The sequence below is a fragment of the Phaenicophaeus curvirostris genome, chromosome Z, assembly GCF_032191515.1.
Source record: "Phaenicophaeus curvirostris isolate KB17595 chromosome Z, BPBGC_Pcur_1.0, whole genome shotgun sequence".
NCBI classification, from domain to species: Eukaryota; Metazoa; Chordata; class Aves; order Cuculiformes; family Cuculidae; genus Phaenicophaeus; species Phaenicophaeus curvirostris.
Genome location: NC_091431.1, coordinates 32,628,892 through 32,641,579, shown reverse-complemented (window position 1 = coordinate 32,641,579; position 12,688 = coordinate 32,628,892).

Genomic DNA, 12,688 nt, shown 5'->3' with positions numbered 1-12,688 from the left:
TTAAAGCAATTAAAGCAGCACTTAAGTTGCTGTGTATCTCAACAGCACATTATTACAGAGGGAATAAAGAGACTTCAATACCCTTTAAGAGGGGATTTTAGGTCTGTATATTTTTAGGCTACAAGAGAACTTTCAAAGAGCCTGATGTCCTTCAGACTGTAAGACACAGAAACTATGCACTAATTTTGCCATCAAATCTTCACTTCTCATCATGTTTGAACATACTTTCTAGGAAGATGTTAACTGATAGGGACCATTATATTTTCAGATTACCTGTCCTACTGGTTAAATGCCCCTGCTGCTTTTTTTATGGCAAGGCTAAGTAGTTTGCCATTATCAGATTGTGCCTATAGGCTAGACTTTTCTCCATTCTTCCATAACTTATGACTGACAACAGAACCTCTCACATTTTACACTGAATCTTTTGGAATGTGGAATCAGGAATGGACAGAGAATTTCATTCCTATTCTTACAAATGTCATATTCTGAGGTATTACTCTCTTACTCAATATTCTTTTTTACACTCACCATTTTTTCTCTGAGCTTTGTGATAAGACTTCTGTTAGTGAGTGTCTGTAATTCTGTCTCCATTTCGTGGTCACAACAGTCCAGTACAGTGTTGTCCATTTCATAAAACAAGCCTTTTTTTCAGGACAAAGAACATCAGAACTTTGTTTGAGTCTACATTTAGCTGTAATAAAATTGATTTTAAGAAAACTTGTGTTGTTAAGGAATTCTATCCCTCTTTCTTGTTTTTCAAAATATTAACATCTTTCTCCACTTCCCCACAACTTTCTCAGTATTGCCTACATTGCCTAAAACCCCATTGCCACAATTCTCAATATTTAGAGTTCCTTATGTAACTATTTTAGCACTGTTGTTTAAATTGCACACTTTTGCTGGTGCAGTGTTTAATAAGTCTTTATAACTTTTAATGTAAAAAAAAAATACATATCATTGACAGATCTTTAAGTATTATACTTTATAAACATAAATCAGGAACTTTAAACCTAGGAAAAGAAAATGCAGTATTTGGTTTATGCTGGTAACAGCATAAGAGAGAGACACAGAGGAAAGAGGGAAGAAACTATCTATATAGAGCTTGGTGTCATTAGATGATCCAAAAGATCTTTCCACCACTAACTCTCTTATTCTTGAGTACAAGTCCAGCACTTCATTGCCTTCTATCCTCTTCAAACTCATCCAGCCACTTACCTAGGATTTCCATATTGACCTCTGCTCAGGACTGAGAACAGACAAACTAGGGAAAACAGAATGTCTTGATTTGCCAGGGCCCAAAACATCTCTCAGTGGCATTGAAATACACAAAAAGAGATACACTTTTCTGTGCCTTCTTCGTTTTTTTTTTTTACTCCTGCAGAACCTATAAACTACCTTAGACTGGCAGTCCAAAAACAGAATCACAGAATCACAGAATCACAGAATAACCAGGTTGGAAGAGACCCACCGGATCATCGAGTCCAACCGTTCCTATCAAACACTAAACCATATCCCTCAGCACCTCATCCACCCGTGCCTTAAACACCTCCAGGGAAGGTGACTCAACCACCTCCCTGGGCAGCCTGTTCCAGTGCCCAATAACCCTTTCTGTAAAGAATTTTTTCCTAACGTCTAGCCTAAACCTCCCCTGGTGGAGCTTGAGGCCATTCCCTCTTGTCCTGTCCCCTGTCACTTGGAAGAAGAGGCCAGCACCCTCCTCTCTACAACCTCCTTTCAGGTAGTTGTAGAGAGCAATGAGGTCTCCCCTCAGCCTCCTCTTCTCCAGGCTAAACAACACCAGCTCTCTCAGCCGCTCCTCATAAGGCCTGTTCTCCAGCCCCTTCACCAGCTTTGTTGCTCTTCTCTGGACTCGTTCCAGAGCCTCAACATCCTTCTTGTGGTGAGGGGCCCAGAAATGAACACAGGATTCAAGGAGCGGTCTCACCAGTGCCGAGTACAGAGGGAGGATAACCTCCCTGGACCTGCTGGTCACGCCATTTCTGATACAAGCCAAGATGCCACTGGCCTTCTTGGCCACCTGGGCACACTGCTGGCTCATATTCAGTCGGCTGTCAACCAACACCCCCAGGTCCCTCTCCTCCAGGCAGCTTTCTAGACAGACTTCTCCTAGTCTGTAGCACTGCACAGGGTTGTTGTGCCCCAAGTGCAGGACCCGGCATTTGGCCTTGTTAAACCTCATGCCATTGGACTCTGCCCAGTGGTCCAGCCTGTTCAGATCCCTTTGCAGAGCCTCCCGACCCTCCAGCAGATCGACACTTCCACCCAGCTTAGTGTCGTCCGCAAACTTGCTAAGGGTGCACTCGATGCCTTCATCCAGATCATTGATGAAGACATTGAATAGGGCTGGAGCCAGCACCGAGCCCTGGGGAACCCCACTTGTCACTGGCCTCCAGCTGGATTTCACACCATTTACCACCACTCTCTGGGCCCAGCCATCCAACCAGTTTTCCACCCAGGAGAGTGTGTGCCTGTCCAGGCCAGAGGCTGACAGTTTCTCAAGCAGAACGCTGTGAGAAACTGTGTCAAAGGCTTTACTGAAGTCCAGGAAGACCACATCCACAGCCTTTCCCTCATCCAGCAGCCGAGTCACTTTGTCATAGAAGGCGATCAGGTTAGTTTGGCAAGACCTGCCTTTTGTGAACCGGTGTTGACTGGGCCTGATCACCCAGTTCTCTTCCATGTGCTTCATGATAGCACTCAAGATCACCTGCTCCATGACTTTCCCTGGCACTGAGGTCAGACTGACAGGCCTGTAGTTTCCTGGGTCCTCGCTGCGGCCCTTCTTGTAGATGGGCACAACATCAGCCAGCCTCCAGTCCAGTGGGACTTCCCCAGTCTTCCAGGACTGTTGGAAGATGATGGAAAGGGGTTTGGCCAGCACATCCGCCAGCTCCTTCAGTACCCTAGGGTGAATCCCGTCCGGCCCCATAGACTTGCAGCTGTCCAGTCGGGCTAGCAAGGCTCTGACCACCTCCTCTTGGATCACGGGAGCCTCATTATGCTTCTCTAGCTCCTGGGTTAGTACACAGACGGAACGACCCTCCTTACAACTAAAGACTGAGGCAAAGAAGGCATTAAGTACCTCAGCCTTTTCCTCATCCCCTGTTACTGTTGTTCCTTCTGTGTCCAATAGGGACTGTATGGTCTCCCTAGTCCGCCTTTTATTATTTATATATTTGTAGAAAGATTTTTTGTTATCTTTCACTGACTTGGCCAATCCAATTTCTAGCTGAGCCTTAGCCCTTCTGATTTTTTCCCTACACAATCTCACTTCCCTCCTGTAATCCACCCAAGAGGCCTGTCCCTTCTTCCAGAGCCCATAAACATTTCTCTTCTTCTTGATATCCCTCAAGATCTCTCTATTCAACCAAGCTGGCTTTCTTCCCTGTTGGCTTTTTTTCCGGACCACGGGGATGGCTTTCTCCTGAGCTGCTAGGACCACCCTTTTGAAGAGCTCCCAGCCCTCCTGGGCTCCCTTGCCCTTGAGTACTGTCTTCCATGAGACTTCACCAACCAGTCTTCTGAAGAGATCAAAGTCTGCCCTCTGGAAATTTAATGCTACCGTCTTGCTAACCACCCTCTTCACTTCACCTAGAACAGAAAATTTTATCATCTCATGGTCACCATTTATTTCCTCTGGCCTACAGCTTAAGACATCATAGTACATTTTTCAAATCTTCAATTAAAAAATCTGTAAGGTGCTAGATATGACAAGATTTATTCAAGTAAGTACCAAATGAAGCAGATTTTTGTTTTGTTACACATAATTTGTGATTTATTTTATAGTTCAACTTCTCTTAATACCTAACAGTTTATCTTAACTTTGTAAATCCTATACTAAATAAAAAAGCTTCCATAAAAGCTACTTCCCCTCAAATCCTTTGCCAATCCAACTAGTGCCTCAAGAAATAGAAAGGTTAGATTTGACTGTCATGAATTTACCTGTGGACTTTGAAGAGAGCTGCAAGGTGGCCTATACATTCATTTCACGGACTATGTCACTGAACAGATCTCAGTTCTTCTGATGAGAATTCCTTATTAAGCTGATCCTGAAACTTTGTACAGACATCTATCTTGTACTTTTTAGCTTACTTATTATTATGAGCTGTTTCTAATACTGTACTAAACTGTTTTTTTCATAAGACATCAACTTGCTAGCCACAATAGATGAACTAGTATTCATGACCATCTGGACCTAGCTACCTATCTTTCATATGCTATCAGTGTATTACTAATTTCAAAAAAAATAATGAAAAATCACAAAGCCTGGGAGTTACGATTAGTGTCTGCTTAATAAATTAAAATTCCACTGGAAAACACTATTGCTCTTAATACATCATATACACCTGCATTGCGGATGTCCCTTTGTAATATGGAATTATTGTAGAAATATCAGACACTGTATCATATTCATCTATTTCATATACAGAGTTCATTCTGGAGGCAGAATAATTTTTTCTGGACTTCTTTCAGATTTTATGCATTGATGTTTGTTTTTAGCAGAGAAATGGACATATATCCCAGAAAAGAAGGTTCGTGTGGAATGGAGCTGAGTATGAAGCAAGATTTAAACTATACTTGCATTTTGGAATCAGCCTTTGTTAACTGCACCAGTCAGAAATTTTAAAACTTAGAAACTTATTTCTTCCAAGGAAGAAGAAAAATGCACAGAAAACAAGTACCTTGGGATTTATCAAGTGAATGCTACAGCTAATTTTAAATTTTTATCTCTGTGATGAGGGCCACAAAGATGAATAGAGGGCTGGAGAACTTCCCATACAAAGACAAGCTGAGAGAGTTGGGATTGTGCAGCACGGAGAAGAGTAGGTTCCAGGGAGGACTTATAGCAGCTTTCCAGTACTTAAATGGGACCTACAGGAAAGATGGGGAGGGTATCTTTAACAGGAAGGCAGGGAGGTTGTCACTGGATGATCTTTAAAGGCCAGTTCAATCCATACAATTCTATGATTCAGTCTTGCCTTCTTGTTAGGTCTTGCTACATCAATATCAAATGGGTTTCACATGTAAAAATAGATGTCCCTTCTCTTAGGTTTTCACAAGTGTAGTGTCATTGCAATCTATGTTATGTTAGTGATTATGTTATCACCAGGAAAGGGAAGGTAAAATTGAGAAATGTTCAATGAGAACCACATTCTCTAATTTTGCTGTTTCATGTGGCATGAAATTTTACTTCTCTCATTTCTGAGTTCACAATGTGAAGTGTGCATATCCATGCATTTGGAGTCCTTATTGTCTGCTTAGACTACAATGAAGCATTTTCCAGAATTAAACTCTTAAAAATCTCTTCAGTGAAGACAGATTAAGGCAGAACTAGTAAGCAAAAATATTTTACAAAGAGATAAATACAGAAAAATCCATAATGATCTGTGAAGATAAATATGTAACTTACAGTATATTTCAACAAATGCCCACCAAAAGTGAAGCCTTTCTATGTGTTTTCTACCCTTGAACTTTTAAGATTTTATTCTAAACATGCTAGAGAAAGTCTGAGTTACCTCAGAAACTAATATTCATTGCTGTGGTAGCTTAGTCAAAACCAAGCATACAAAACAGTATGCATTCTAAAGGAGAATCCAGGAATGAAGATGGCTTGACCAAGAGCTCCAGGGAGCAAGTCTTCAGGAACCACAGAAATCACTATAGTACTGCTTATATTATTAGAATGCAGAAAGCTATTAATATCACAAAACAAATTTTGTGACACAGAAGAACAGAAGAACCATTTAGCCCATTTCCTGAATTGTAAATTCTGTATACAGCTGCTGTAGGAAATGTAGTCTGTGGAGTACTGTATAATCTTCATTGAATTATTTAGAAGCTTTAGCAGAGCTACCACCAAAGTCTGTATAAATCAAAATTTAATAGCTCCTATAGGAAAGCAATCAACATCTGAAGCAAATGTCTTTGTTCCCTTAGGCTGCACAGTTAGATTTAGACATTTCTGGTAGATCTTCGGTACAGCGCTTATTTAAATAATTATAAAAATATCACCTTGAAAACCATATATAAAAGCTTGCTGAGGAGTTGATTGGTTCCTTCTCTGGCAGTACTTTAGACTGGCTAGTCATAGTGCTATTCCCCTCTTTTACTCTGCTTGCATCCTGCTGATAGGTGAAGACTTAAACAGTACAAAGTGGATTGTGCATCTTAAGATAACATGATGACCTATTAATCTTTTCTGCTTCAGAATAAAAGTTAAAGTCTTCTAATTAGTCTATTGCCATGCAATACATGCTGCACTTAGGTTATTTAGCACAGCCATTAAATTTTTCCCTCAGAGTCATAAACTTGGTTACACATATGACTCCAAATAAAGAATTTGAAGAAAATCTTTACATTCAAACTACAATAAACCTCTATTAAGGTGTATTTGTATGGGTTTGTTCTCAAGTTATTTCAGGACACTCCATGAAAAACCAGTGTTAAAACAACTGTAAAAACAGAATACAACTTCAGCAATTGTTTGAAATGTGGGAACTTGTTCAACACAAAAAGAAAATATGACTGTTCTCTACAGTTTGAGGTGGTTGTACAGGAGGTAAAAATTCATCTTATTCTTTATCTTAAGGGTATTGTAAAGCTTAATTAAATAAGGCTTACAAAGTACATTGAGCCCTCAAGTCATGCATTGAATGCCATTCTATTGTTTGAAATTAAATGCAGTAATCATCTAGTTATGTTTAGGTAATAGCAGACAGGAGCCTGACTTCTTCTCTGACCCTTAGTTGCACAGGTTTTGAACAATGAAGCTAAATCTACCAGCTTCCTATACTTTAATAAAATATTGTAGTAATTTTCTCAAAAAACTGCCCGAGTCATGTAGGTTTTGATATACAATGAAGTTTAATTTTGATTTGAGGCTTTTTCAGTTGCTGTTGTTGTTGAGAATAAACAAAACTACTATAATATGATAGTTGATAGCATGTTATAACATTAAATAAGAAATGTTGACCATATGAATAAATTACTGTACTTCATGTGATGCAAGTAACATGGGAGTTCACTGACTGTATTTTGTATTGGTTAGGAACTATCACTATCACTTATTTCAAGGAAGATGTAGACATTAAAATTCACAGTCTTCACAAAATTGCAAAAGTGAATTTCCTGAGGGCAGTGGGTGGCTTCTAACCACCTCCTTACCCATCAACACCAGCTACCAGAGCCCATGCATCTGCATTAAGCAATGTGATCACAATAGTGCTCCTGACTAAGGGGCCTCTCGGTCAGATCAAGGCTTAATTTAACTTTTTGCTAAAGCCTGTGTGTAGACACATCAGAATATCTCATAACAACAGATTCTGATTCTGTCAGCAAGTACAGAACAAGCTGTTTCCTGAAACCAGGGTCTGTTAAAACCATTAAAATCAAGCTTGCTTACAGGAAATATAAAGCTCCCCTGTTCAAAATAATGCTTTCCCACAGCTGTTCTTGTAGTATCTTCATTGGCAAAGCTGGAACAACCCCTCTAGTGTAGGAATAAATAACTGAAAATGAACAATGCTTCCTCATAACCAGCCAAATATTCCAGATCATCTGGTAGGTTATCCTTCGAAGAAGAAACAGAGAGCAGCTTTCAAGACATGTAGGTGTTGTGTCCATGTCAGAAGTAAAAACAGACAAGAGGAACCTCTTTCATATTGTGAACATCTACTAGAAACCATTGTGACCCTAATCAAACTATTATAAAAATATTATTTAAATGGAGACTGTTTTATGTCAAGGAAGTTTGTAGAATCATAGAATCATAGAGTCATAGAATCATAGAATGGTTTGGGTTGGAAGGGACCTTAAAGATTATCCAATTCAGACCCCCTGCCACGGACAGGGACACCTCCCATTACACCAGGCTGCTCAAGGCCCCGTCTCACCTGGTGTTAAACACTTCCAGGAAAGGGGCATATACAACTTCCCTGGGCAACCTGTTCCAGTGCCTCACCACCCTCATCAAAAAGAATTGCTTCCTTATGTCTAGTCTAAATCTTCCCCCCAGTTTATAGCCATTAGCCCTTGTCCCTTCCCAGCTTTCTTGTACACCCCCTTCAGGTCGCTATAAGGTCTCCCTGGAGCCTTCTCTTCTCCAGGTTAAATAACCCCAACTTTCTCAGCCTGTCCTCATAGCAGAGGTTCCCCAGCCCTCTGATCATCTTTGTAGCTCTCCTCTAGACCCATTCCAACAGTTCCATATTGTTCTTATTGTTCCAGAACTGGTCACAATACTCCAGGTGGGTTCTCAAAAGAGTGAAGTAGTTGGAAAGAATCACCTCCCTCGACCTGCTGGCCACCCTTCTTTGGATGCAGCCAAGGACACAGTTTGCACATTGCCGGCTCATGTTGAGCTTCTAATCAATGAACACCCCCAAGTCCTTCTCTGCAGGGCCATTCTCAACCACATCAGCCCCCAGCCTGTATTGAAACCAGGGATTGTCCCGACCAAGGCGTAGGACCTTGCATTTGGCCTTGTTGAACCTCATGAGGTTCACACAGGCCCACTTCTCCAGCCTGTCCAGGTCTCTCTGGATGACATCCCATGCTTCCAGTGTGACAACTGCACCACTCAGACTGGTGCCATCTGCAAACTTGCTGAAGGTGCACTCAATCTTGCTGTCTACATCACTGATGAAGATATTATACAGCACTGGTCCCAGCACCAGTCTCCATCTGGACTTTGAGCCATTGGTCACTACACTCTGAATGCGACCATCTAATCACTTCCTTATCCACTGAACAGTACACCCATCAAATCCATATCTCTCCAATTCAGAGAGAAGGATGTTGTGGGGGACCATGTCAAAGGCCTTACAGAAGTCCAGATAGATCACATGAGATGAGTCTGACAGGTCAGTAGTTCCCAGAGTTGTCTTTTCTACCGTTTTTAAAAATGGGTACAATGTTACCCTTCTTCCAGTCACCAAGCACTTCTGAATGCCATGACTTTTCAAATATCGTGGAGAGTGGCTTGGCAACCATATCAGCCAGTTCCCTCAGGACTCTGAGATGCATCTCATCAGGTCCCATAGACTCATATATGTTCAGGTTCCTCGTGGGGGTCATGATACGGATTGTCACCTGCTAGGAGGGGTGAAGAGAGCAGTTGTCAGTGAAGACCGAGGCAAAAAAATTAGTTAAGTACCTTAGCCTTCTCCTCATCTGTTGATACGAGGGGGTATGTGCTCTTAAACTTCCTGCTTTGGTTGATGTACTTGTAGAAGCCCTTCTTCGTCTTCACTTCCCTTCCCAAGTTCAGCTCCAGCTGCGCCTTGGCCTTCCTGACCTCATCCCTACACAACCAGGCAGCGTCCCTAGTCACTTCCCAGGTTCCCTGTCTCTGCTTGCACTGCCTGTGCGTACCCTCTTGGGCTTCAGTTTGACCAGCAGGTCTCAACTCAGCCATGCTGGTCTCTTCCTTTCTCTGCCTGATTTCCTACATCGGGGAACCGAGCGCTATTGCACTTTGTGGAAAGTATTCTTAAGTATTTGTCTGTTCTGTTCTGCTCTCTTGTCCCTGAGGACCATGTCCCAGGGTGTCTTACTGACTAACTCCTTGAAGAGCTGGAAGTCTGCTTTCCTGAAATTTAGGGTCCTGACTCTACTCCTCACTCTCCTCATATCCCTCAGGACCTTGAACTCCACCAGTGTGTGATCACTGCAACCTAGGCTGCCTTCGATCTTGATGTCACTAATAAGCTCTCTTGCATTTGTGATCATCAGGTCCAGTATAACATTCCCTCGGGTAGGGATCTCTGTTACCTGGGTTAAGAAATTATCTTTGATGCACTCTAGAAGTCTTCTGGATTGCCTACTGCTTGTCGAGCTACTTTTCCAGCATACATCAGGGTGGTTGAAGTCCCTGAATAGGATGAGAATATGTAAGCACGAAGCTTCCTGTAGCTGGATGAAGAAGGCTTCACCAGTAGGCTGTCCTTGATCAGGTCACCCGTAGTATACACCAACCACAAGATTCTTTTTGCCGCTTCAGTCTTTTATTCTTACCCACAAACTTTCAATCTGTTTGTGGTTACTCTTCAAAGACAGCTTTTCATACACAGTCCATTGCCTGTTATAGGGGCCAACACCTCCACCCCTCCTTCCTGGTCTGTCCCTTCTGAACAGCCTGTAGCCATCGATAGCCACACTCCAGTCATGAGATTCATCACAGCAAGTTTCAGTGATAGCAACCAAATCATACCTTTCTAGTAGCACAGTAGCTTCCAACTCCTCCTATTATTATTACTAATATGAATTCATATACTCACTTTCTTTATTGATCACACCTATATTAATTAGAGAAGACTGTAATAATAATCTATGTATGTGTATAAAAAAATAGTCATTACATATAAAAACTACTTGTACGTAAAAGACCAAATGAACCCAGAAACAAACTATCTGCAATCAGCATAATATAGTTTTAGTTATCTCACAGTGCCTTTCTTCTTCCCTTTCCTTGATTGATCTATTAATTCCCTGACTAAAAGTCCAGTAATAGGTCTTCATTGGTATTGACTTCTCTAGATTATTTATGCCATCAACTTTACACAACAGAGCGGTCAGACCAACAGCTCTATAGGGCAGAAATTCTTTTCTGGCTTGGCTAGTGAGACCATTTCCAACAAAGACTATGTTGTTTTATTAAAAATAATGTTGTCATGTAAATAGAACAGAAAAAAAAGGAGAGCTGCTTGTTAGGAGGACTAGGAATTAAGGCTGTCTAAATTCCCTGCAATTTATAAGTAGCATAAACAGAAATTGTTGAGACAGGATATAGTGATGTGTCAGACAGTATGCCTTAGCTTGAATGGGTGTACCAAAATCTGGAAATACTTTTCATAGAATCACAGAATCACAGAATCACAGAATAACCAGGTTGGAAGAGACCCACCAGATCATCGAGTCCAACCGTTCCCATCAAACACTAAACCATATCCCTCAGCACCTCATCCACCCGTGCCTTAAACACCTCCAGGGAAGGTGACTCAACCACCTCCCTGGGCAGCCTGTTCCAGTGCCCAATGACCCTTTCTGTAAAGAATTTTTTCCTAACGTCTAGCCTAAACCTCCCCTGGTGGAGCTTGAGGCCATTCCCTCTTGTCCTGTCACTTGGAAGAAGAGGCCAGCACCCTCCTCTCTACAACCTCCTTTCAGGTAGTTGTAGAGAGCAATGAGGTCTCCCCTCAGCCTCCTCTTCTCCAGGCTAAACAACACCAGCTCTCTCAGCCGCTCCTCATAAGGCCTGTTCTCCAGCCCTTTCACCAGCTTTGTTGCTCTTCTCTGGACTCTCTCCAGAGCCTCAACATCCTTCTTATGGTGAGGGGCCCAGAACTGAACACAGGATTCGAGGAGCGGTCTCACCAGTGCCGAGTACAGAGGGAGGATAACCTCCCTGGACCTGCTGGTCACACCGTTTCTGATCCAAGCCAAGATGCCATTGGCCTTCTTGGCCACCTGGGCACACTGCTGGCTCATATTCAGTCGGCTGTCAACCAACACCTCCAGGTCCCTCTCCTCCAGGCAGCTTTCTAGACAGACTTCTAGTCTGTAGCACTGCATAGGGTTGTTGTGCCCCAAGTGCAGGACCCGGCATTTGGCCTTGTTAAACCTCATGCCATTGGACTCTTCCCAGCGGTCCAGCCTGTTCAGATCCCTTTGCAGAGCCTCCCGACCCTCCTTATTGGAATATAAAAAGAATTCAAAGAGAAATAGAATGTGTTGTAGAGAGCTGGCCCTGATTTTTTATCAAGTATTCACACACTAAACCCATAAAACTTTGATTTTTCTTACAGCTGATTTTCTTATGGACTTTTTCCAATGTAATTTGGTATCTATCCACATATTTTTCTAAAAATAAGACTGAGGTCCTCTCACTAACTTGTACCAACAGATTTTCTTTTTCATCAAAATTACTTAAATAGTCCTATGAGGAACAAAGACCTCTTAATGATTCTCAGAAACTCCACCATTATGAAAAGTAATACTTTCATACACCTGTAACTCTGATGAGATGTAGGCACCAGAATTCCATCAACACAATCCTTCACAAGAAAGTACTGTATTACCTTTTATCTGCAGGCGTAATATGGAAAGTCAAACAGGGCTCCCAAATATGACCATGGAACAAAGAGTTTCTAGTACTGCAGTCAAGTGTTAGAGACTCTTTTGATCTATTTTTTTGACATATTACTATAATATTTTTTACTCGCTGTTATAGACAGGATAGAAATCATGTACCTCTGCATTTGCTGACATGTTTGAAGTTATTATTTAATTTCAGGACAATGCACAAGAATTCAAATTAAAAAAAATATAGATACTTCCTTCTGGAAAACATATATGTATCGGACATAGTAATTTTTCGCATCCTTTAACATATATGATAAGAAAAACTAAAGAGGCCGAAGTCACAAAACCAATGTAAATGTACTATAGGAAGTGCATATGTGTTTCTCAGGGCAGTTCATGTAGAGTGATATGTTGAACATAGAATCAAGGAGAGCAACTTACATCTGCGGTCAGATCTTCCTAGAGTTCCTCCTGCTTCAGCTACCCAGAGATGAACTTGAAATAATTATAGACAATATTCTGCCTTTGAAGGAAGAAGGGACAGGGCTTTGGCAGAAAGAGGAGGCAGGACAGTCAGGATAAAAGC